We start from the raw sequence: 21,904 nt of genomic DNA, 5'->3' as shown, positions 1-21,904 counted from the left end.
TGAAATTATACTACAATATAAAGTAGTGAGTGTACAGCTTGTATAACTATACATTTGCTGTCCCTTTAAAAATAACTCAACACAAAGCCATTATTGTCTAAACTGCTGGAAACAAGAGTGAGTACACCCCTAAGTGAAAATGTCTAAATTGGGCCCAAAGTGTCAATATTTTGTGTGGCCACTATTTTTTTTTCAGTGCTGCCTTAACCCTGTTGCTCTGGTGAACTCCATGCCCTTCACAGGTTGCCACTGGAGTCCCTTTCCACTCCTCCATGATGACATCACAGGACTGGTGGATGTTAGAGACCTTGTGCTCCACCACCTTCGGTTTGAGGATGCCCCACAGATGCTCAATAGGGTTTAGTTCTGGAGACATGCTTGGCCAGTCCATCACCTTTACCCTCAGCTTCTTTAGCAAGGTAGTGGTCACCTTGGAGCTGTGTTTGGGGTCATTATTATGTTGGCATACTGCCCTGCGGCCCAGTCTCCGAAGGGAGAGGGATCATGCTCTGCTTCAGTATGTCACAGTACATGTTGGCATTCATGATTCCCTCAATGAACTGCAGCTCCCCACTGTCGGCAGCACTCATGCAGCCCCAGACCATGACACTCCCACCTCCATGCTTGACTGTAGGCAAGACACACTTGTCTTTGTACTCGTCACCTGGTTGCTGCCACACGCTTGACGCCATCTGAACCAAATAAGTTTATCATGGTTTCAGCAGACCACAGGACATGGTTCCAGTAATCCTTGTCCTTTTAGTATGCTTGTCTTCAGAAAACTGTTTGCTGTCTTTCTTGCGCATCATCTTTAGAAGAGGCTTCCTTCTGGGACGACAGCCATGCAGACCAATTTGATGCAGTGTGCGGCGTATGGTCTGAGCACTGAAAGGCTGATCCCCCCCCCCCCCACCCCCTCAACCTCTGCAGCAATACTGGCAGCACTCATATGTCTTCCCAATGGTCTTGGCCACCATGCTGTGGCTCAGTTTTTTAGGGTCTTGGCAATCTTTCTATAGCCTAGACCAGTGATGGCGAACCTTGGTACCCCAGATGTTTTGGAACTACATTTCCCATGATGCTTATGCATTCAGCAGTGTAGGTGAGCATCATGGGAAATGTAGTTCCAAAACATCTGGGGTGCCCAGGTTCGCCATCACTGGCCTAGACCATCTTTATGTGGAGAAACACATTTTTTTTTTTTTTTCCTCAGAGTTCTTTGCCAAGAGGATCCCTGTTGAACTTCCAGTGACCAGTATGAGAGAGTGAGAGCAATTAACACCAAATTTAACACACCTGCTCCCCATTTACACCTGAGACCTTGTAACACTAACGAGTCACATGACACCGGGGATGGAAAATGGCTAATTGGGCCCAATTTGGACATTGTCACCTAGAGGTGTACTCACTTTTGTTGCCAGCGGTTTAGACATTAATGGCTGTGTGTTTAGGTATTTTGAGGGGACAGCAAATGTACACTGTTATGCAAGTAAAAATATTTGTAAAAATGTGAGGGGTGTACTCACTTCTGTGAGATACTGTGTGTGTGTGTGTGTGTGTGTATGTGTGTGTGTGTATATATGTCGATACATTTGTCATAACGTTTTTCAATTCTTGTTGCAATTTTAGATCCGCATATACACCATTAATAATTAGCACAAGTGATATTGTTTCCATATTCCTGCATAGAGCTTGTTCCATGACTGTACAAAGCGTTCTCTGCAAATCTGACATTGCAGTGCTATGTGAGGAATTTAAGCATAGGGGCAGCAGGCAGGGCCCAATCTCCTGGGGTTAATGATATACACACAGTGGAATTCTGTCTCTAGATATTGCTTTTTTTCTTTACTTTTTCCCAAGTACCAAAACGGGGAAAACCAGAGAAGGGATGATATTTGACAAGCTTCTTTGTCATGTTTTCCATATTTGGAAATGTTTACCCAAAGCACTGATCTATTGAAAGAGGAGGGGAGGTGAGTCAGGGTTTGGAAGCAGGATATGAGTGCTACAGTAGATGTGACATCCCCCTCCCTATGTTTTGAGGCTTGCTTTGTGGTCTCTTTCAGGTTAATACCCCCGATTCACAGGAGCTTCTTTAAACTAAGTGTGCAGTGCCTGGAGAAAGACTGCAAGACTGAGGTAAGTGTAACCATTTGAATCTGTTTTGATGGTGTGTAATGTATTGTTTGATAGAGCGAAGGAATTCTTTGGTAAAATCAGTTAATAGATATTGATTTGTACATAATTGATTATCTTTAGCCTTTATTATGATACTTCTCTAACTTTACTGCTTATAGCATGTTAAGCAGATGAATTTAGATCGTGTCTGGTAATAAAACTGATTATGGTAGAAATATGAATAGATTATAATAGGAGTGTAACACAATGAAATTTCAAGATCCTGGTTGTCGTTTTTTATTTTCAGTGATTTGTCAAGAATTAGGAGTTAAATTGTGCAACTGATAGTTCTTTTATGATGTTTAGGCCTACTAGTCATGTTGCTGATTCCGCATGATAGTCTGCATGACCAAATTGTTATCCTTAGTTATCATATGGAATGCACAGCTACATAAGTGTGTAAAGTATGTACAGTATCTACTACTGCTGTCAGCTATAGGTTATAGATACAGTACTAATAAATATATTCCTATACTATTCATTTATAAATCTGGTAAAAGCTGAAGTAGAGCCAACGTTCTTCTGGCCCTATTCTCCCATGGGTCACAAGAGTGCACTTAGTTCTGCACTCCTGTGACCCAGATTCAGCTGATAGCAGGGTACAGTCCACTGTCAACTGATGTTACTCAGCTGGTCCAGACTCTGGAGGGATCCCGACCTTAAAGTAAAGGAACTTTAGTCAGAAAATTAAGTCCTGCTAGATCACTTTAGGCTGTCCCCTTTTTGTTTAAAATCCTGTCTTACGCTGCTCTGCATATGCTCAGTTGCTCTCTATTTTTTTTTTCTGTAACCTGAAAGAGAAACACATAATGAGCTAGTATGCATCGCATACTAGCTCATTATGAAATACTTACCTAAGAACGAGCCCCCGCCGTGCCGCTCACTCACCTGTATGACGGGCGACATGTCCAGTCGCCTGTCTTCCGGGATCGTGGCATCCGGCCATCTGATTGGCCGGAGCCGCGGTGACGTCACTCCGGCGCACGCGCGCGAGCCGACGGTCACGGCACGGGGCTCTGAAGAAACGGCACCAGCGGCCGTTCCTTCAGAGCGCATGCGCCAGTGACGTCACTGGCTGCATGTAAGGTAAATATCTCCTAAACGGTACATGTTTAGGAGATATTTACAGTACCTATAGGTAAGCCTTAATATAGGCTTACCTATAGGTAAAAGTGTCAGATGAGGGTTTACTTCCTCTTTAAGGCAAAAGTAAACTCTCCTATTTTTTACAGCCAAGGGAGCTACTTTTGTTTGATCTGAAATTGCCCTGGTGATGCACATGTGATCAGTTATGACACCAGCCATTTAATGGTTTGACAGTTTGGTTGAGGACGCAAACAAATGTGACAGTTAGCAATCCAAGCATTCCACAAATGTAACTTTTTGGAAAGTGCTAAATCTATGGGTTTAGTTCTGCTTTATGATTTACTTCTGCTCAGGGGCTCTGGGCTTCAGAAAAAAACTTAGCCTCCAGCAAGAAGAAACGGAAGCAATGCTGGAGGCAATTTACAGCACACACTAATTTTGGTAGCATAATTGTTAATGTAGAGTTTATGTTCCTTGCTAGAACATTATTTTTTATCAAGTTGTTATGGGTAAAGTTCTGCTTTAAAGGAGTTGTAATGTCAGAAGGTTTTTTTATCTCATGCATTCTTTGCATGAGGATAAAAAACTTTCTAGGTGTAGCAGCCCCCCCCCCCCCAGCACCCCTTAAAACATACCAGAGGTCCTTCTCTGTCCGGCGATGTCCACGAGTCCCTCTGCCGTCCGGAACTCTCCATCCTGGTTGGCTGGGACACAGGTGCGGCACCATTGGCTCCCACGGCTGTCAATCAAAGTCAGCCAATCGGGAGAGAGAGATGGTGGGGCCGAACGGCAGATCCGTGTCTGAATGGACACATGAAGCTGCAGCTTGGCTTGGGTGCTCCCCTAGAAAGCTGCTTGCTGTGGGTTCACTCGGTTGGAGGGAGGGTTAAGGAGCAGCAACAAGGGACCATAGAAGAGGAGGATCCCGGCTGCTCTGTGAAACACCAACTGCATAGAGGAGGTAAGTATAACATGTCTCTTATTTATTTAAAAAAAAGAGACTTTACAATCACTTTAATGTCCGGATCCACCCAGATGCTTGAGCAGTTTTTGTCTCAGCCTCGGTTTGCAGACCCCCACACAGCCTGGCACTCCAGTGAATGCTAAAGGAGCAGAGAGCCGGTGAGTGAGAGTCACTGGCTGTCTGCTTAGCCAAGACGGAGTACTGAGCGATAAGCGGTCTTTGATCACTCAGTTCTCGGTCTTAGAGTTGGCTGGGGACAGATGCAGCATCTTACCAATGCTGCTTCCATCCAGGTGAGCATGTATGTTTTTTTTTTTTTTTTTTGTTAATTCCATGCTTCTCTTCTACAACACATGATCTATGGCCTTTCAGATACTTTACCACAGGCTTAAAGGGGTCCTCCAGCCTACCGAAACACTCTCCCATGCCCACTGTACAGTAAGACTGGCCAAAATGCCTACTTTTTTTTTTTTTTTCTGATGGGGGAAAAAAAATGAAATTAATTCCCTCGCCCATGTGAGATGGATGGAGAAATCCTCCCTGCTGTTCCATTTGGAGATCTCCGCTCTCAGAATACACTTTTTAGCGGCTGCAGCCAGCTGACCGAGGAAAGACTTTAACGGTCCTGTTCAGCATTAACTTAACTGGAACAGCCATAGATTGAAAAGTTTTAAACTTGGCTGGTTTCTGCTGAACATCTGAATTTGGATGCATCTATGGGCAGTTTAACACAAAGCAGTCTCCTTTTGACAGCCATCTCTGTCACCCACTGACCATAATGCTAAGTAGACTAAAGCTTACCCTTTTACAAATAGGTACTTAGCAGAAATATTCATCAAATGCAATCTGATCAGAGTATATGTTTGGATTGCATGATTTTATATAATCTCCTTGATAACATATTTTTACAGTCAGGGTCCTCAACCTTTAGATATGGTTTAAAAAAAAAAATTGAAGATGTAATATTGTAGTGTGCAATAAATACTACTTCCTCGCTTGTAGGGGATATCCTATGACATCTCAAGGACTTCCTTTCTTCCCTGTCGTGGAGGAACTTGTTGAGATCCAGTGATGATAACCTGAAATAGGCTTCTGTTTGCTTTCGTTACAGCAAAATCATATTCAGCATGAGATTGTTGCCAAAATAGATACCTTTCAAAAAAAAAAAAAATTAAATTGAAAAATAGCTGAAATAAAAATACATGAAAAGTAAATCCTACTGCTGTTTTTTCATACAGCAAAATCATCCATATATTTTGATGAGTTCAGTACATACATTTACTTACTGGAGGAGCTTGCAGATTTCAGTTTGCAGTAAAATTTGAAGCAGTACTGTATATGCAAAAAGTAGACTTGCCTTTATCTTGTTTCTATTTTTTCTACTAAGCTCAAAAACCTATATCAAACCAAAGCAACAAAAGGGTTTACATTGTTTTTATTGGTTACCTGTGAATTACTGTGTATTCCTGTTTCGCCAATCCTTAATTTATAGCTATCCGTCACTTTTGTTTTGCTCCAATTTCCCTAGAAGCCTTAATTCTTCCCACTGAAGCATACTTGCCTGTCTGTGAACCTAAAGCCTAGTGCGCATGGGCCGAATGTCTGGCGACATCAGTCGGTTTTTATTGTGTGTATGGCAGCCAGTCCAACAGAAGCCGGCTGTTTGGCCAGATTCTGTCAGACGTGCATGCTGAAAAACCAGCAGCCGACCGGCTCCCGATCAGCGCTCTTAGCCAACATGATGGGTTGAATGGAAAAAAAACTCATGGTGTATGAGGCTTAAGGCTGTCTAAACACAACCACCAATTCACACTACTTGAAATGTGGTGTTTTACTTTTTTATAGTAGCAGCCTCGTTGCCCTAGTGGAGGCATTCATACTGTCAGCTGTATTTGAAATTTCAATATGCATGTAGGGGATGAAGATCTATTAATATAAGAGGAATTACAGTTAATCACAAGTAGCATAGTCAGATCTGTGCATTAGATCAGTACCATGAGTTCTAAGATTGCGCCATGTCTTTACCTGGAATGGCGTTGTTAAATATATTAGCAGTGAACATGCAGGGTGGAAACGTGTAATTTGAGATCTGCAGTGTTTGGCTTGAGGGCAGGTCATGCTGCAGGTGAGCTCAACAGCCTGTTGACTTTTTCCTTTGGTTTTTGGCATACATACTCATTTAAACACTTATGTCCTAAATGCCTGCCCATATTGAGAGCATTTAAAGGATAAGTTCACCTTTCTAAAAAAAAAAAAATAAATGTACACCTTTTTGGGTAAAAAAAACCAAAATGTGCATTTATTTTATTTTTGATCGTGAATGAAATACTTTACAGGCTTGTATCTCGTACAGGCAGGCAGTTACTGAATGACCTGAAGAATCAGTGAACTACTAGAGCGCTCACCAGATCCCTGATAGTTCACTGAAACCAACAAGCTGTCCGCCACAATGACTGTGGATACATAAAATTAATACTTTCAAAGAACTCTGAATGAAACTGCCATGTGGGCAGAGCCCTGCACACCCATGATCTTTTCAAATTTTAACAGTGGGTGCAGGGAGGAGATCCCTGACCCACTATCACAATTAGATGGGGGTCAGGGAATGGCTGCAGCATCAGGAACATGGTACATGTTCCACCCTGAAAATGGGTGCATTATCATTATTATTATTATTATACAGGCTTTATATAGCGCCAACAGTTTGCGTAGCGCTTTACAATGTGAGGGAAGACAATACAGTTACAATACAATTCAATACAGGAGGAATTAGAGGGACCTGTTCATTAGAGCTTACAATCTAGAAGGGAGGGTCAAGTGAAACAAAAGGCAAGAACTGTGGGGGATGGGCTGATAGAGAAAATGGAAGTATAGTTGTTAGGTGTGGGTAGGATAGGCTTCTCTGAAAAGGAGGGTTTTCAGAGATCGCCTAAAAGCTAATAGAGTAACACTGTTCCTGATCTTTGCTGATAGTATTATGACAGGAAATGTACCAGGGGATTGGAGGAAAGCTAACGTGATACCGATATTAAAAAAAGGGCAGAGGCGTGTCCCGGGTAATTATAGGCCTGTCAGTCTGACATCGATAGTATGTAAGCTTCTGGAGGGGATGATAAGGGACTAAGCTTCTGGAGGGGATGATAAGGGACTATGTCGTATAGTTTGCTAAAGACAACATCATCATCAGCAGTAATCAGCACGGGTTTACAAATGGGTGTTCTTGTCAAACCAATCTCTTAACATTCTACGAGGAGGTGAGCTGTGAGCTAGATAGGGGCAGACCAGTGGATGTGGTGTACCTGGATTTCGCCAAGGCTTTTGATACAGTTCCCCACAAGCGCCTAATTTATAAAATAAGGTCTGCAGGTATCGACCGCAGGGTTTGCTCTTGGATACGGAATTGGCTAAAAGGGCGTGTCCAAAGGGTGGTAATAAACCGCACATACTCAAACTGGTCTGGTCAGGTGGTAAGCGGGGTCCCCCAAGGCTCAGTCCTGGGACCAACCTTGTTCAATTTATTCATAAACGGCATCAAGGATGGGATCAGTAGTTCTATATCAGTTTTTGCGGATGACACAAAATTGGGCAGGGCAATAACTACACAGCCTGAAGCAGATATCCTACAAAATGACCTGGACAAAATAACGGAGTGGGCTATGACATGACAAATGAGGTTTAATGTGGAGAAGTGTAAGGTTTTGCACTTGGGGACTAAAAACATAAAAACACAATACACGCTAGGGGGGGAACCCTTGGGGGAAACAAAAATGGAGAAATATCTGGGAGTCTTGGTAGATAAGACTAGGCAATAGCATGCAATGTCAAGCGGCAGCTGCCAAAGCCAGAAGAATATTAGCATGCATAAAGAAAGAGACATATTCCAGAGATAAGACTATAATCCTTCCACTTTATAAAACTCTGGTCCGACCACATCTGGAGTATTCTGTCCAGTTCTGGTCGCCAGTCCTCAGGAGGGATGTGTTGGAACTGGAGAGGATCCAGAGAAGGGCAACTAAACTAATTAGGGGATTGGAGGACCTTAATTATGAAGAGCGTCTGCAATCTCTTGATTTATTCTCCCTGGAGAAGAGACGCCTGAGAGGGGACATGATAGCAATTTATAAATCTCTCAATGGTGATCTCGACATAGAAAAAAAGCTATTCAGTCGTAGAGAGTGCATGAGGACTCGAGGGCATACATTGCGATTTAGAGAAGCGTTTTAACCTCAGGCAACGTGGGGGGTTCTTTACTGTTAGAGCTACAAGATTGTGGAATTCTCTACCACAAGAGGTGGTTTCTGCGGGAAGTATGGTGGCTTTCAAAAGACTCTTAGACGTACATCTCAAGGATCAGAACATTCAGGGGTATGTGAGATGACTACAGCCACACACCTACACAGGTTGAACTGGATGGACTATTGTCTTTATTCAACCTCCCCTACTATGTAACTATGGAAGTAAGAGATAATCAGACAGATTGGGGTAGGGAGTTCCATAGGATTGGAGAGGCTCTGGAAAAGTCCTGGAGGCGAGCATGGGAGGAGGTGACGAGAGGAAGCTAGAGAGCAGAAGGTTTTGAGAGGAACGAAGAGCGCGATTAGGTTGGTATTTTGAGACTAGGCTAGTGATGTAGCTGGGGGCTAAGCTGTGGATGGCTTTGTATGATATTAATATTTTGAATTTAATTTGTTTGGTGAGCGGAAGCCAGAGGAGGGCTTGACAGAGAGGAGTAGCGGACACTGAGCGATTGGTAAGGTGGATGAGTCTGGCAATAGCGTTCATGATGGATGGAAGGGGGTATAGCCTGTGTAGAGGTAAGCCAATGAGAAGGGAATTGCAGTAGTCGAGGCGCGAGATGACCAGGGAGTGAACTAGGAGATTTGTTGTGTCATTGGTTAGAAAGGGGTGTATTTTGGAAATGTTGCGGAGGTTGAGGTGGCAAGATTTGGGAATTGATTGGATGTGGGGCTTGGAGAGTTTGAGTCCAGGACAACACCTAGGACCTTGGCATGTGGGGAAGGGCTGATAGTTGTGCCATTTGATATTGACAGAGAGAACGGAGGAAGGGGCATGTGGTGGAGGAAAAACTATGGGTTCGGTTTTGGATAGATTGAGTTTGAGTAAGTGGTGTGGCATCCAGACTGATATATCTGATAGTAAATTAGTGATACGTGAGGAGACTGAGAGAGTGAGCTGAGGGGTGGATAAATAGATTTGGGTATCATCAGCGTAGAGATGGTATTGGAAGCTGACCCAGAGAGGAGGTGTAGATTGAAAATAGGAGGGGTCCAAGAACAGAGCCTTGGGGGACTCCAACAGAGAAAGGAAGAGGAGAGGAGGAAGTAGAATTGTAAGTAACGCTAAAGGTGCGGTTGGATACGTAGGAAGAGAACCAGTGAAGAGTACAGTCACGGAGACCAAAGGCATGGAGTTTTTTGAGGCGGAGGGGGTGGTCAACCTTATCAAAGGTGGCAAAAAGGTCCTGGAGTAGGAGTACAGCATAGTGTTCATTGGTTTTGGCCATTAGTAGATCGTTTGTTAGTTTTAGGAGAGCAGTTAAGTGGAGTGTTGAGGCCAAAATCCAAACTGAAGGGGATCAAGAAGGCTATTATTGGCAAGGTAATCACTCAGTCGGTTGTAGACCAGATGTTCAAGGAGTTTGGATATAAAGGGATAGAGGGCGTAGGTTGATAAGATTGGTTGGGTCCAGTGAGGGCTTTTTAAGTATGGGGCTGACTAGTGCATGTTTTAGAGAGTTGGGGAAGATGCCAGAATAGAGGTAGAGATTGAAGATGTGGGTTAGAGAGTGTAGCATAAAGCCAGAGGGTGAACGTAGCATTAGCGAGGGAACAGGATCCAGAGGGCAGGTGGTTAAGTGGACATTAGCAAGTAGTTTAGCAACCTCGTCTATAGTGGTGGGGTTGAATGGGGGAAGTAGTGATTGTACCTGTGGACGTGAAGCGTAAAGCATGGAAGGTATCTGAACAGCAGTGATCTCCTGTTCCCAAAAGTGAACTTATCCTTCAAAGAAAACCTGTGAACTATACAGTATTTAAACTACTTAAAGTGAGCAGACTGCCTAACCGAAATAATGAATTGCCTCCTATTACTTTTATTAGCCAGAAAACCATTTTATCTGTTACACTGTTACTAGGGATCTGTAATATTCTCTTCTGGGCTAAGTCCCACCAACTTTCCTGAACTCCAAATGTGCCTTTTATTGCAATTAAAAGGCTCTTATTAGGAGAGGGGTAGTTAGTTGGGCAGGGCTTAGGCTGGCCATAGATGGATTAGTTTGTTTTGTTTTTGTTCAGACCGTGGCCTAAATGGGGAAAAAAAAAAAAAAAAAACGAACAGATTCCATCCACACAATCAAGGTGGACTGAGGAATCTCTCTCTCACCCCCCCCCCCCCCCCGGACATTGTATTCTGATAGGGATACTCTCCATTATCAGAATAAACTGATCAGCAGCTGCAGAAATTTTCCAACAAGCCTGCTTGACAAAAGTCAGTTGTTAGATTGTTCTGTTGAGTGGGAACGGCCTTACATGAAGTGAATCTTGCCTAGCCCCTGCTGAACTGACCACATTTTAGTCCACCTATGACCAACCTAAAGGGGTTCTAAAGCCTCAAGGTTTTTTTTACCTGAGCTCAATCTGATCCAGTGACGTGCAGAAGAGCAGCGGCTCTTGCTGCTGTCTCTCTCCTCATTGGGCAGATTGATAGCAGTAGCCATTGGCACCCACTCCTGTCAATCAACTCCAGTGAGGAGGGAGTGGAGGACAGGGCCGAGCTTTGCTATCTGTGTCAATGGATGCAGCAGCAGGGCTCAGGAGCAAGCATGCACGTGTGCCCCTATGGGAAGCGGCTTCCTATGGGGGCCCTGGACAGAGAGGAGGAGCCAGGAGTGACGGCAGGGGACCCGAGAAGAGGAGGTTCGGGCCGCTCTGTGCAATTATACAGAGCTGGAGGGTATAGAGATGTTTATTAAAAAAAAAAAAAAAATTGTCCTTTTTATAATTGCTTTAAGTCTGAAAATCAAGGAGGGTAGACTCTTATTAACAATGCGAAACTAAATCCGGAAAGCACACAAAGAATGCTCTCCTTGCTGTTAAAGATTATATCAGATACCTTTTTTATAGTACCCTGTTCTGAGTAAGATCATTTAGTTTTAAAGTGAACCTGTGCTTCTTTTATCCTTTTTTTTTTTCAAAACCAAGTTTAGCAACATTGGTAGGCATTAGTTTACTTGTCAATAACTCCCTGACTATTTTTTTTTTTTTTGTATGACAGCGGGCCTTTGAACTTGGAATACACAGAGTTGCACATTACTAGTTCTCCGCGCCAAGGTTATTTAAATCCTCTCATGGCAAGGGGCATTTTACATTTGGACTAATAGGTTGGGAGGGGGGGGGGAGAAGCAGCAGCACACTAAGCTTCCCAGTGAATGACTGTAGTGGAGGCATGTCAGGACAAGTCTTATCATTGGAGGAGAGCACACAGAGTTCCCAGCATAGCTAGAAAAATGACCACAGTGTGTTCTGCTTAGTGTGGTCAGTTTTTAATAGGAAAGCTGAGGGACTGACAGGAACACCAGGAATTCCACACAAAGGAAGCCATCCAAAGAGAACAGGATTTTTTCTCGTAAGAGTACATGGTACAGCAGGCACATATCAGAAATATGAAGTGTTGGGGTAAGAATGAAACGCTTTAACTAAGGTCCGCTGGGTGGAAGTGGGCCCTTACCAAAATAGGCACATGTGCTTGTATATTATGGCACCCTTACCTTCTATTGTGTCCTCCTGTGATGACTGTTCAGCCTCCACCGCTTATCTTTGGCCATTGGGCAGCCAATGATTGTGTAACTCCTTTGCATGCACACAGGAGATGCAACATATTGGGCACTAGAGATTGGCTCAGGGGTGTTCGGGATCCTAGTCTTAACCCACACACCTGCCCGATCACACCAGGAAGCCTTCACTGCACACCATTAATCACAGGCAGTGAGACATTTCTTGTTCTGTGCAGCTGCGGGCTGGGAAATTTCTCACTGCTTGTGATTAGCGGTGTGCAGTATCAGCTTCCTGGCCGAGTCGGATAGTTGGGTTGGGACTAGGATCCCAAACACGCCTGAGCCCATCGCTATTGGGCACCTGGCTCCATTCTCCCTATCTTATACATGCAGGGAGTGTACGCTGTAAGATGCATGGGGATTTGTTTTTATGGCACAAGAGAAAATGTATGTATCTTTCATAAAAAAATAAATAAAATTGCACAACTTTTTTTTCCATTTTAAGTTTCAAGTAGCCTCTATCACGGTTTCTGCCTGAAATGGTGGTTGACAGCAGAAAATCTGATGACAGACTACAATATAAATGTAATATAAATGTTTAAAGCTAAAAGTATATTCAAATTAAAAATGAGTAGGAAATGGTATACACCCCTGTTCATTTTATTTCCTACTGTTGTGTCATATTGGGGAGATTCCTTTTAGCTTCCTGTCTTAGAGATACAATTAGAAGTGAGAAGTAACTTCCCCAAAGTAAGGAGAAATCCCCTCTTAAACCATTGTCACCAGAAATGGTGTTTTTCCTCTGATTTTGTCACAACTGTAAAATGTCATATTTCCCATAACTTTCTGTCCTTGCAACAATGATCAGCATAACATATAATCTGGCTATTCTCCCCATTTGGGGCACAGCAATGAAAACATGACACAGGGTTCTGCAGCTTGCTCACCAAAAAATAAAATGGCTAGATAGGCTTTTTTTTTTTTTTTTTTTTTTTTAAGTAATTCAGCTAAATGGTGCCAAAACAGTGGTAATTTGCAGTTTATTTTGAAGTTTTTTTTTTGTGATTGTTCTGTGAGAAATCAATGCCCCAGATTGAGGCTAAATTATTTAGGAATCTGTGATAATACATAAGTAAACAGAAGACAAAATAAGGGTCTGTTGTTTTGATGTCAATATGATCTTGCATGTCTGCTGGTGCTGCCAAGGTTTCAGCTTTGCATGTTTAGATACATTCAAGCCTATCTGCCACTATCTTAATTCAGTGTGTAAACATTCCAACTGTAGCCTAAACATCTGATAGAAATGTCAATATGTCAGACCGATGATGTCAAATTCAATTACCCATTAAAGCCTAACTGCCTCAAGTTGGGATTTTTATGGATAGATTTGAGAAAAATTAGATCTATAACTTTTTGTTTTTCCTTCTTTGAATTGGTCAGGGAGTTTTTGGTTGTGCATGATTGTGTGATGCTCATGCCATGCCTATTTAGAGCGAGTTTATTTAGGTATAAACACAATTGTTTTCTGGGACAGCCAGTGCCCACAGTGGTCCTCACCATCTCCTCCATAGACACAAACCTGTCTTGTGCAAACTTGAATGTTCGTTCACATTAAATGACAGATGGGTTTGTGTATATGTGGCTGGCTACTAGGGATGGGCTTAGGCATGTTCGGATCCTAGTCCCAACCCAACAATCCCGCGAGGGAGCCATCACTGCACACCGCCAATCATAGGCAGGAAGTCCTTTCCTGGCTGGCAGCTGCACATACACACGCCCCCAACTAGGCTGCTTGTTATTACTGTAGTGGTGTGCAGTGATGGCTTTCTGGTGGGATTGCTCAGGTGGATTGCGACTAGGATCCGAACATGCCTAAGCCCATCCCTAGTGGCCAGCCACATATACACAAACCCAGCTGTCATTTAATGTGAACAAAAATTCAAGTTTGCACCAGACAGGTTTGTGTCTATGGAGGAGATGGTGAGGACCACTGTGGGCACTGGCTGTCTCAGTAAACAATTGTGTTTATACCTAAATAAACTCACTCTAAATAGGCATGGCATGAGCATCACACAATCATGCACAGCCTAAATCTCCCTAACCGATTCAAAGATGGGAAAATTTTTTTCTCAAATCTATCCATAAAAAGCCCATCCCTACTAGCCACCATCTAATGCCTGTAGGAAGCTATAAAGTACAGCCAACTGTTGTGAAGAGTGTTTTCTTCACCAGGGAAAGAATTCTTCAGTCATCCATGACAGTTGTTTTCTGTGGTCTTCCGGGTGTTTTGGTGTTGCTGAGCTCACCGTTGCATTCTTTCTTTTTAAAGGATGTTCCAAACATTTGATTTGGCCACACCTAATGTTTTTGCTATCTCTCTGATGGGTTTGTTTTGTTTTTCAGCCTAATGATGGCTTGCTTCACTGATAGTGACAGCTCTTTGGATCTCATATTGAGAGTTGACAGCAACAGATTCCAAATGCAAATAACACACTTGAAATGAACTCTGGACCTTTTATCTGCTCCTTGTAAATGGGATAATGAGGGAATAACACACACCTGGCCATAGAACACCTGAGCAGCCAATTGTCCCATTACTTTTAGTCCCTTAAAAAGTGGGAGGCACATATACAAACTGTTGTAATTCCTACACCTTTCACCTGATTTGGATGTAAATACCCTCAAATTAAAGCTGAAAGTCTGCAGTTAAAGCACATCTTGTTTTTCATTTCAAATCCATTGCGGTGGTGTATAGAGCCAAAAAGATTAGAATTGTGTCGATGTCCCAATATTTATGGATCAGACTGTATTTGACTATGTCATATGGCAGTAGCTATTTCTTAAATCTGACTCTTAGAAACTTTTAACCTAGAGCACAGCCCAGAGCCAGGATCCCTAAAGCTGAGCTATACCAGCTCTAAACAGTGATTTGGTAGAGAGCAAGAAGAGATTCACAGGGGTAAAATGATTTTACATTCTGAAACTCACTCCTGTGTTATCTGCACGTGGATTAGTGTAGAGTCCATTAGCATTATGAATATTTTAAGAAATGATGGGCCAAATATTTTAGCACTCAGTCTTATTTTCTCAGCATTAGGCCTTGTGCACCCTGCTGCTCCTAAACTCATGTTTAGAAGCTTTTGGCATTTTTTTGCCAAAGCCACTGAACTCAACTCAATAAAAGTTTGTGTCCATGCACACATATGCTTTAACCAGAGTTAAGGAGCAGCAGAGTTTAGAACCAGTTAAAGCTTCTCTCCTGAACACAAAATAATTGCATTCAGAAAGGGAGCTTTTGAGCTTAAAAATCGCCAAATGCACATAAATGCATCGAAATGTGTCTACGTGTGTCTAAACGCTGTGCGCGATTAGCACTTCAGATTTTATTTATTTAAATGGCCAGAATAAATTGAAATAAATGAAAAAAGTAAACCCCCCCCCCCCCAAACACCAAATGCTGCTAAACCCACCTAAACTGGTTTGAAAAAAGACAAACCAGTGTGAATGAAGCCTTAAAAAGACAAATTTTTTTTTTTTTTTAACAAAAACTGACCTCATGCACACTTCAGTTCAAAGAAGCTGTTCCTTTGAGAGTTTGAGCTGGGAGTCAGCAACCTGTAGATCTCAATCTACTAGTAGATCATGGTCAGGTGACTAGTAGATCGCGGTCTGGGCTTGCTGACCCGCCATCTTAGAGCATCAAACAGAGTGCAATGCAGAGGGACTACTTGTAAATTTGGAGCTGTATTAAGGAGCAAGACCTGCATAAGCCAATGCCTCCTATGTAGTGCTGGCTCATGTCGCATGCGGAGTGATACCAACTGCACTCCACCTCTTATCCCGGCTAGCGGTCTCCAGAGTGGTGCCAGCAGCATGAAAGAAGAAATCTTCATGTCAGTGTGAAGCAATATACTGGGCATAATGGTATAGGACTGCTTTCACACTGATGTGCTGCGGTTTACACACTCTGCAGGTGCAGTTCAGTTTACTGATGCGCTGCGGTTTAAAGCAGGCAGCGTTGTGTTGCTTTCTCACCACCTGCTTTAACCCCTTGGACCCTGCAGAATTATGCAGTTGCGGAACGCTTGCAGAGTGACCCCATTTACTTGCATGTGTCCCGATTGGCAGGTGGTAGCACCCATCATAATCAATAGAAGCTTTAATTCCTGCTGTGGCATGTGTACACCATTTGGCTGCTTTCTCAGCAGCTAAAAGTGGTAGAGATTGGGGGTGGTAAAACCATGACTCAACCGCAGGGTTTTAAACGTAATGGCCAGAATTCAAGCCAGTAGAATGCATGAACTCCAGATGCAGGAGTGCACATGCGAAAACTTGGCTTTTTATCGTGTTTTTGATGCTGAAAACACCTGTAGGGGAAAAAAAAACTTATTTTGCGCTTCACAGTGTGTAGGGGGCATAAAAACCCAAAGAAACCATTAACACTTTTTACCTACTTTCTTCACAGTGGACAGCTAATGAGCAGACTTGCATCTTAGTACTTGATATAATTCCTTAAAGCGGAGTTCCGGCCTGGGAAACATTTTTTCAATAAAAATACCCCCGGGATAGTCAGGGCTAGTACATTTCATAATGGATAGCCTCTGAACTGTCCCAGGTCGCACTTATCTTTTAGAAGAAATAAGAAAAATGGTGGACAACAGCGCTAAACCAACAAAATTTTGAAGCTGCAACTTCAAGTGGGACTATCACCTTAAAAACAGTATATATATATATATATATATATATATATATATATATATATATAAGTTGCGCTAGAAAGTGAAATGCATAAATGATTGTATAATAAAGTCCAAATTAAAGTCTATGTGTAAGCAAACAGCACGTCTGACGAATTATCTGTACAGGTACCGCTTACCAAAAATAAATGATATAAGGGCCCAAAGGAACTTCAAGAAGTCCACAGGAGATAGACGTCAGTTGGACTCCGTACTTCTGAATGGATCTCCTCAGTGTTGGGTTATCATGTGAAATGTAAAAATAAAAAACGCCATAGCGTAAAACCACAAATAAATTGGATGGTCTGGAGTGTCTCTGCCATACAATATCTGGAGCTGTGTCCTCAGTGGAAGTGCTTGGTCGGGTTTTGGAGTCTCTTTGCCTTACAATATTTGGAGTTGGTAAGGGCATATGTATGTCAGCCCTCTTCGGTGACACGGTTGGAATTTTTATATGCTCACTATACCTTCCTTTTGGTAAGCGGCAGTCCTATTGGGGAGAGGCTTTCCCTTTGTCTTTTCTGCAACACTTTTCATTACTCTGGTAAGGAGTATTTTCACAGGATTGGAGGTGTCTGTGTCCTCTACTATCATTACTCTGGCACCTTTCTGACATGCCTATCACTTGGGGTGTTTATCCAATTTATTTGTGGTTTTACGCTATGGCGTTTTTTATTTTTACATTTCACATGATCACCCAACACTGAGGAGATCCATTCAGAAGTACGGAGTCCAACTGACGTCTATCTCCTGTGGACTTCTTGAAGTTCCTTTGGGCCCTTATATCATTTATTTTTGGTAAACGGTACCTGTACAGATAATTCGTCAGACGTGCTGTTTGCTTACACATGGACTTTAATTTGGACTTTATTATACAATCATTTATGCATTTCACTTTTAGAAGAAATACTTACCTTGAAAATTTCTTGTCCAGCGCTGCCATATCAGGTGTGGGCAGCTAAAGCCAGGGCGTCCTCTTCCGTGTCCTCTTGGTCCCAGAATGCCCTGCACCGGCCCCGCTCGTCACTTCCGGGACAGGGGCGTCATCCCTGCACACCATCTGGGCATACCCAGAAGCTTTTTAGCAGGGAATGACGCGCATGCCCCGGAAGTGACGAGCGGGGCCGGTGCAGGCGCATTGACTCCTGGGAGCGATGACGTTCAGCTCCCAGGAGTCAACGCAAGCAGGAAGAGACGGTGCGGCCCGCGGCCATAGAGGGAGGAAGTAGAAGGAAGGGAAGTATACTTTCTTCAAAAACAAGGTAAGTAAAGAAAAAAAGAATCTGGAGTATCCATTTGTTTTTTAGGGGATTTAAAGCAAGCGGATGGCCCAAAGTTGTTTTTGAGGTCGGAACTCCTCTTTAAATGACACATGGGCATAGTAAAAGGGAAACGACTTTTTTTTGGTCAACCGCATTTTTTTTTTTTTATGGTTTTTTTTTTTTTTTTTTTTTAGAGACCACAGTAAAAGGCTGTACAGGTACTCTGTCTCTGAAACCTCAGACAGAGTGCTGTGAAGGAAGGGGGAACATTTTGTAATTGCTATGACTTTTTTGTGTGTGTAAATTTTTGCTTGAGCTACTAAGCTTTATAGGCAAATGGCTTTTTAAAACGAGAAGTCATGAAAAATGTAAAAAGAAGTCTTAAACTTCATCTGCTTCATACAGCACATTTATGTTCTATTTTAATACTTAATATTATTACAAATACTTGTATAGCGTTGTCAATTTACACAATGCCTTACATATTTATTATATATTCACATCATTCCCTGCCCTCAAGGAGCTTACAATCTAAGATCCCTAACTCGCATTCATACATAAACATACTAGGGCCAATTTAAACCTGGGCCAATTACCCTACCTGAATCTTTTTGGTGAGTATATATATATATAATATATAATCCATTTACCCACGGGGTGAAAAGGTTTCCATTTCTCATTCACAAAGGTACAGGTGTTCTGACAGCCACTCCTCTTCACCACACTATTGGACTTTTAGACATTTTTCTGTCATGTTTTCTGAATTGGACTGATCTTATAAGCAGATAGCACTTTTTTGTATCCATTGGGAATAGTTTTAGTATGCAAATGAATTGTATTTGCTTTTGTAGCAGGTTTTTCAGGCATGGGGCCTGAGGTGGGTCTGCCATTGTTACCGGTAACACTCCCAGCCCATTTGAGCGGTAACTCCAGGTGTGAGAACTGACACAATGACAATTCCGGCACCTTTGGTTTGTGTGTTTTATTATATTTTGGGGATAGGAGAAGGGAATGAGTGGGATACTCCTCTGGCTCAACTACGTACAATTTCGGGACTCTTCTAGAGAAAAATGCCTGTCAGCGCTGTCTTGACGCTAGCCAATGCTTCCTGGTGCTTGGATACACTGTAAAACTTGAAAACTGTGCTGGAACCTCGACCTTAGTCCAGAAGATCCAGGACTGTAGAACACTTAACTCCTGGCACTGCTTTGCTCAAAAGTCACTGAATAGCTCCCTCCAGCCCTGCGCTGGCTTGAGGTAGCTCTTTGTAAATTCCTGTTCTGCTGCAACTATCACCTGGTACACTCCACACTGTACAATGACTCTTCAGGGCCCAAACTGCAGGTACCCCCTCTATACTTCAGGGACCTCAACCTAGGTACCCCCTCTACTGCTTCATGGTCCTCCGACCAGGCACCCCCTTTACTGCTAGCTGACTCTTGGATCCCAGAACCTTCTCCGGAGTGGTCCCCTCTGACTCTAGGTAGACCCCCAGGGGCAATCCACAGTACTCACGACCTTTGTAGGCTTTCCTGGGACTGGATCCCTCTATCTCTCTCCGCTGGTTCTCGGCACATCGGATCCCCTTCAGCTCAACTTGGCACCCTCTTGATTCCCAGGCAGCACCCAGAGACACCCACTTCCTCTGACAGGAGGAGAGACAGCCGTACTCTCCCTTGCGGGACTCTGCTTCCCACCAAAGACCATGAGTCATGCACTCCCCTCAAACTTATACCCACTCCCAGAATCCTCTGCGGCAGAATCTGCCTTCTGGGGTAGTTACAAGCCTGAATGTTTCCCTGATTGGGTTTCCTCCACTGCCCTATGAGAAGCCTCTCACAGAGCCAGTGGGGAAACTTCCTTCTAGGCAAACACACCTGAGAGCCATTACACCCTGACCAAAAAGAAATCATGGCCTTGCTGTTAGGCAAACGAGGCCCGCTATGCATTTACTTAGCACCTACCTGTAGGGTGCTACACTTTATTTGTACTTTATTAACTAGATGATTTTATTTATAATTCATTGCTGGATTGATATATTTATTATTCACGTTTTACAGATTGCTAATGACACTCAGCTTTGAGTACACAGCAAACCATCTAATATAGGTATGTGTAGGTTGCCTATTTGGCACATTGCTGCGCATATCCATATATAGATACATTGTATAATCTTTGAACATTATTGGTGGTGAATCCCAGCACATACACAAAATTATATAGCACCTCCTTTCACCATTAAATATTTAATTTGTGCACGTATTTATTCACATTTAAAGGGGCAGCAGTATATGTTGGTTATTTTAAAATTTGGGGGTTTGGCGCCTTCATTCTATTTTATAATTACCAAAGACTGAGTTTCCTCCTTTTTGATGCTTTGCCAGGCTCTAACTGCAACTGTCTTCAGTTGTTGTTTGTTTGTAGGTCTTTCTGCCTTTAGTTTTGCCTTCAGCAAGTGAAATGCATGCTCAATAGGGTTGAGATCAGGTGATTGACTCGACTATTGCAGAATATTCCCCCCTTTTTTTTTTTTTTTTCCTTCAAAAGCTCCTGGGTTGCTTTTGCAGTGTGTCTCGGATCATTGTCCATCTGTACTGTGAAGCGCAGCCAATCAACTTTGCTGCGTTTGGCTGAATCTGGACTGACAGTATATTTTTAAACACTGCAGAATTCACCTGGCTGCTTCTGTCGCAACAAAACATCAATGACCCAGTGCCACTGGAAGCCATGCATGCCCATGCCATCACACTGCACCATGTTTTACAGATGAGGTTGTATGCTTTGGATCATGAGCTGTTCCATGCCTTCGCCACACTTTTTTCTTCCTGTCATTCTAGTACAAAATAATCTTAGTTTTATCCGTCCAAAGAATGCTTTTCCAAAACTGGACTGACTTTTTTTTAGATGTTTTTTGGCAAAGTTTATTCTGGGTTTTCTATTTTTCAGGCTTATGTATAGTTTGCACCTCTGTATCTGCTCTTGTGAAGTCTTCTCTTGATTGTAGACTTTGACAATGATACGCCCACCTCCTGGAGAGTGTCCTTCACTTCTCTGGATGTTGTGAATGTTTTTTTTTTTTTTTTCCTTACCATAGAGAGGATCCTGTGATCATCCTCCACTGTTGCCTTCCATGGATGTCCAGGCCTTTTTATGTTGCTGAGCTCCCCAGTGCGTTCTTCTTCTTTCCTCCGAATGTACCAAACTGTTGATTTGGCCACTCCTAATGTTGCTGCGATCTCTCTGATAGATTGGTTTAATTTTTGAGGCCTTGCAATGGCCTGTTTCACTTGCACGGATAGCTCCTTTGAATGCATGATGTAGATTAACCGCAATACCACACTTAGAATCCACTCCAGACCTTTAACCTGCCTAATTAATGAAGTAGCGAATGAGTAGCCCACAGCTGGCCATAAAACTGCTTTTGATTCAATTGTTCAATTACTTTTGGTCCCTTGAAAAAGGGGGAGGTCTATTCTTAAGAGCTGTAATTCCTAAACCCTTCCTTCGGTTTGTATATACATACCCTCAAATGAAACCCGAGAGTGTGCACTTTCAGCCCATATCCATTCTATAACAATAGTTGAATATTAGAGAAAAGAGGTGCCAATGTGAATCACACATAGACATGGGTACCTAAGTCCTAACAAGATGGAAAAAAAAGTGTATTGAGGCATATGTGGACTTTCAGGGTACCACACAAAGGCTTAGCAAATTCATTAAATAAAATTTTAATTTTATTCAAAAACATGTTAAAACACACATATCTAAAATATATAGACACAGGGCACTGTGTCTTCCACAATTGGATCTATAAAAACAAATCACAGATGGGATGACCTTGGAAACATGACCAATGTCATGATTAGCAGATCCCATCTGGATGTTG

At 42.7% G+C, this 21,904-nt stretch overlaps 1 protein-coding gene across 6 annotated transcripts in view; it reads left to right on the top strand.

The window, feature by feature from the left end:
• LPP (LIM domain containing preferred translocation partner in lipoma) overlaps nt 1-21,904 on the top strand; it is a 601,703-nt gene that overhangs the window by 59,818 nt on the left and 519,981 nt on the right. For 3 of the 6 annotated variants that reach the window (XM_082251178.1, XM_082251179.1, XM_082251183.1), the window contains one exon: nt 2,067-2,139. The exons of 2 other annotated variants lie outside the window; for them this stretch is intronic. The gene's annotated coding sequence lies outside the window, so the exon portion shown is untranslated. Of the gene's footprint in view, nt 1-1,949; nt 1,974-2,066; nt 2,140-21,904 lie in introns of those variants that run through there. One more of the 6 variants, XM_082251180.1, reaches the window with a different exon arrangement.

This window comes from Pelophylax lessonae (genome assembly GCF_965119305.1).
Source record: "Pelophylax lessonae genome assembly, chromosome: 3".
Lineage (NCBI taxonomy): Eukaryota > Metazoa > Chordata > Amphibia > Anura > Ranidae > Pelophylax > Pelophylax lessonae.
This window is presented reverse-complemented; position numbering and strand designations above follow the sequence as displayed.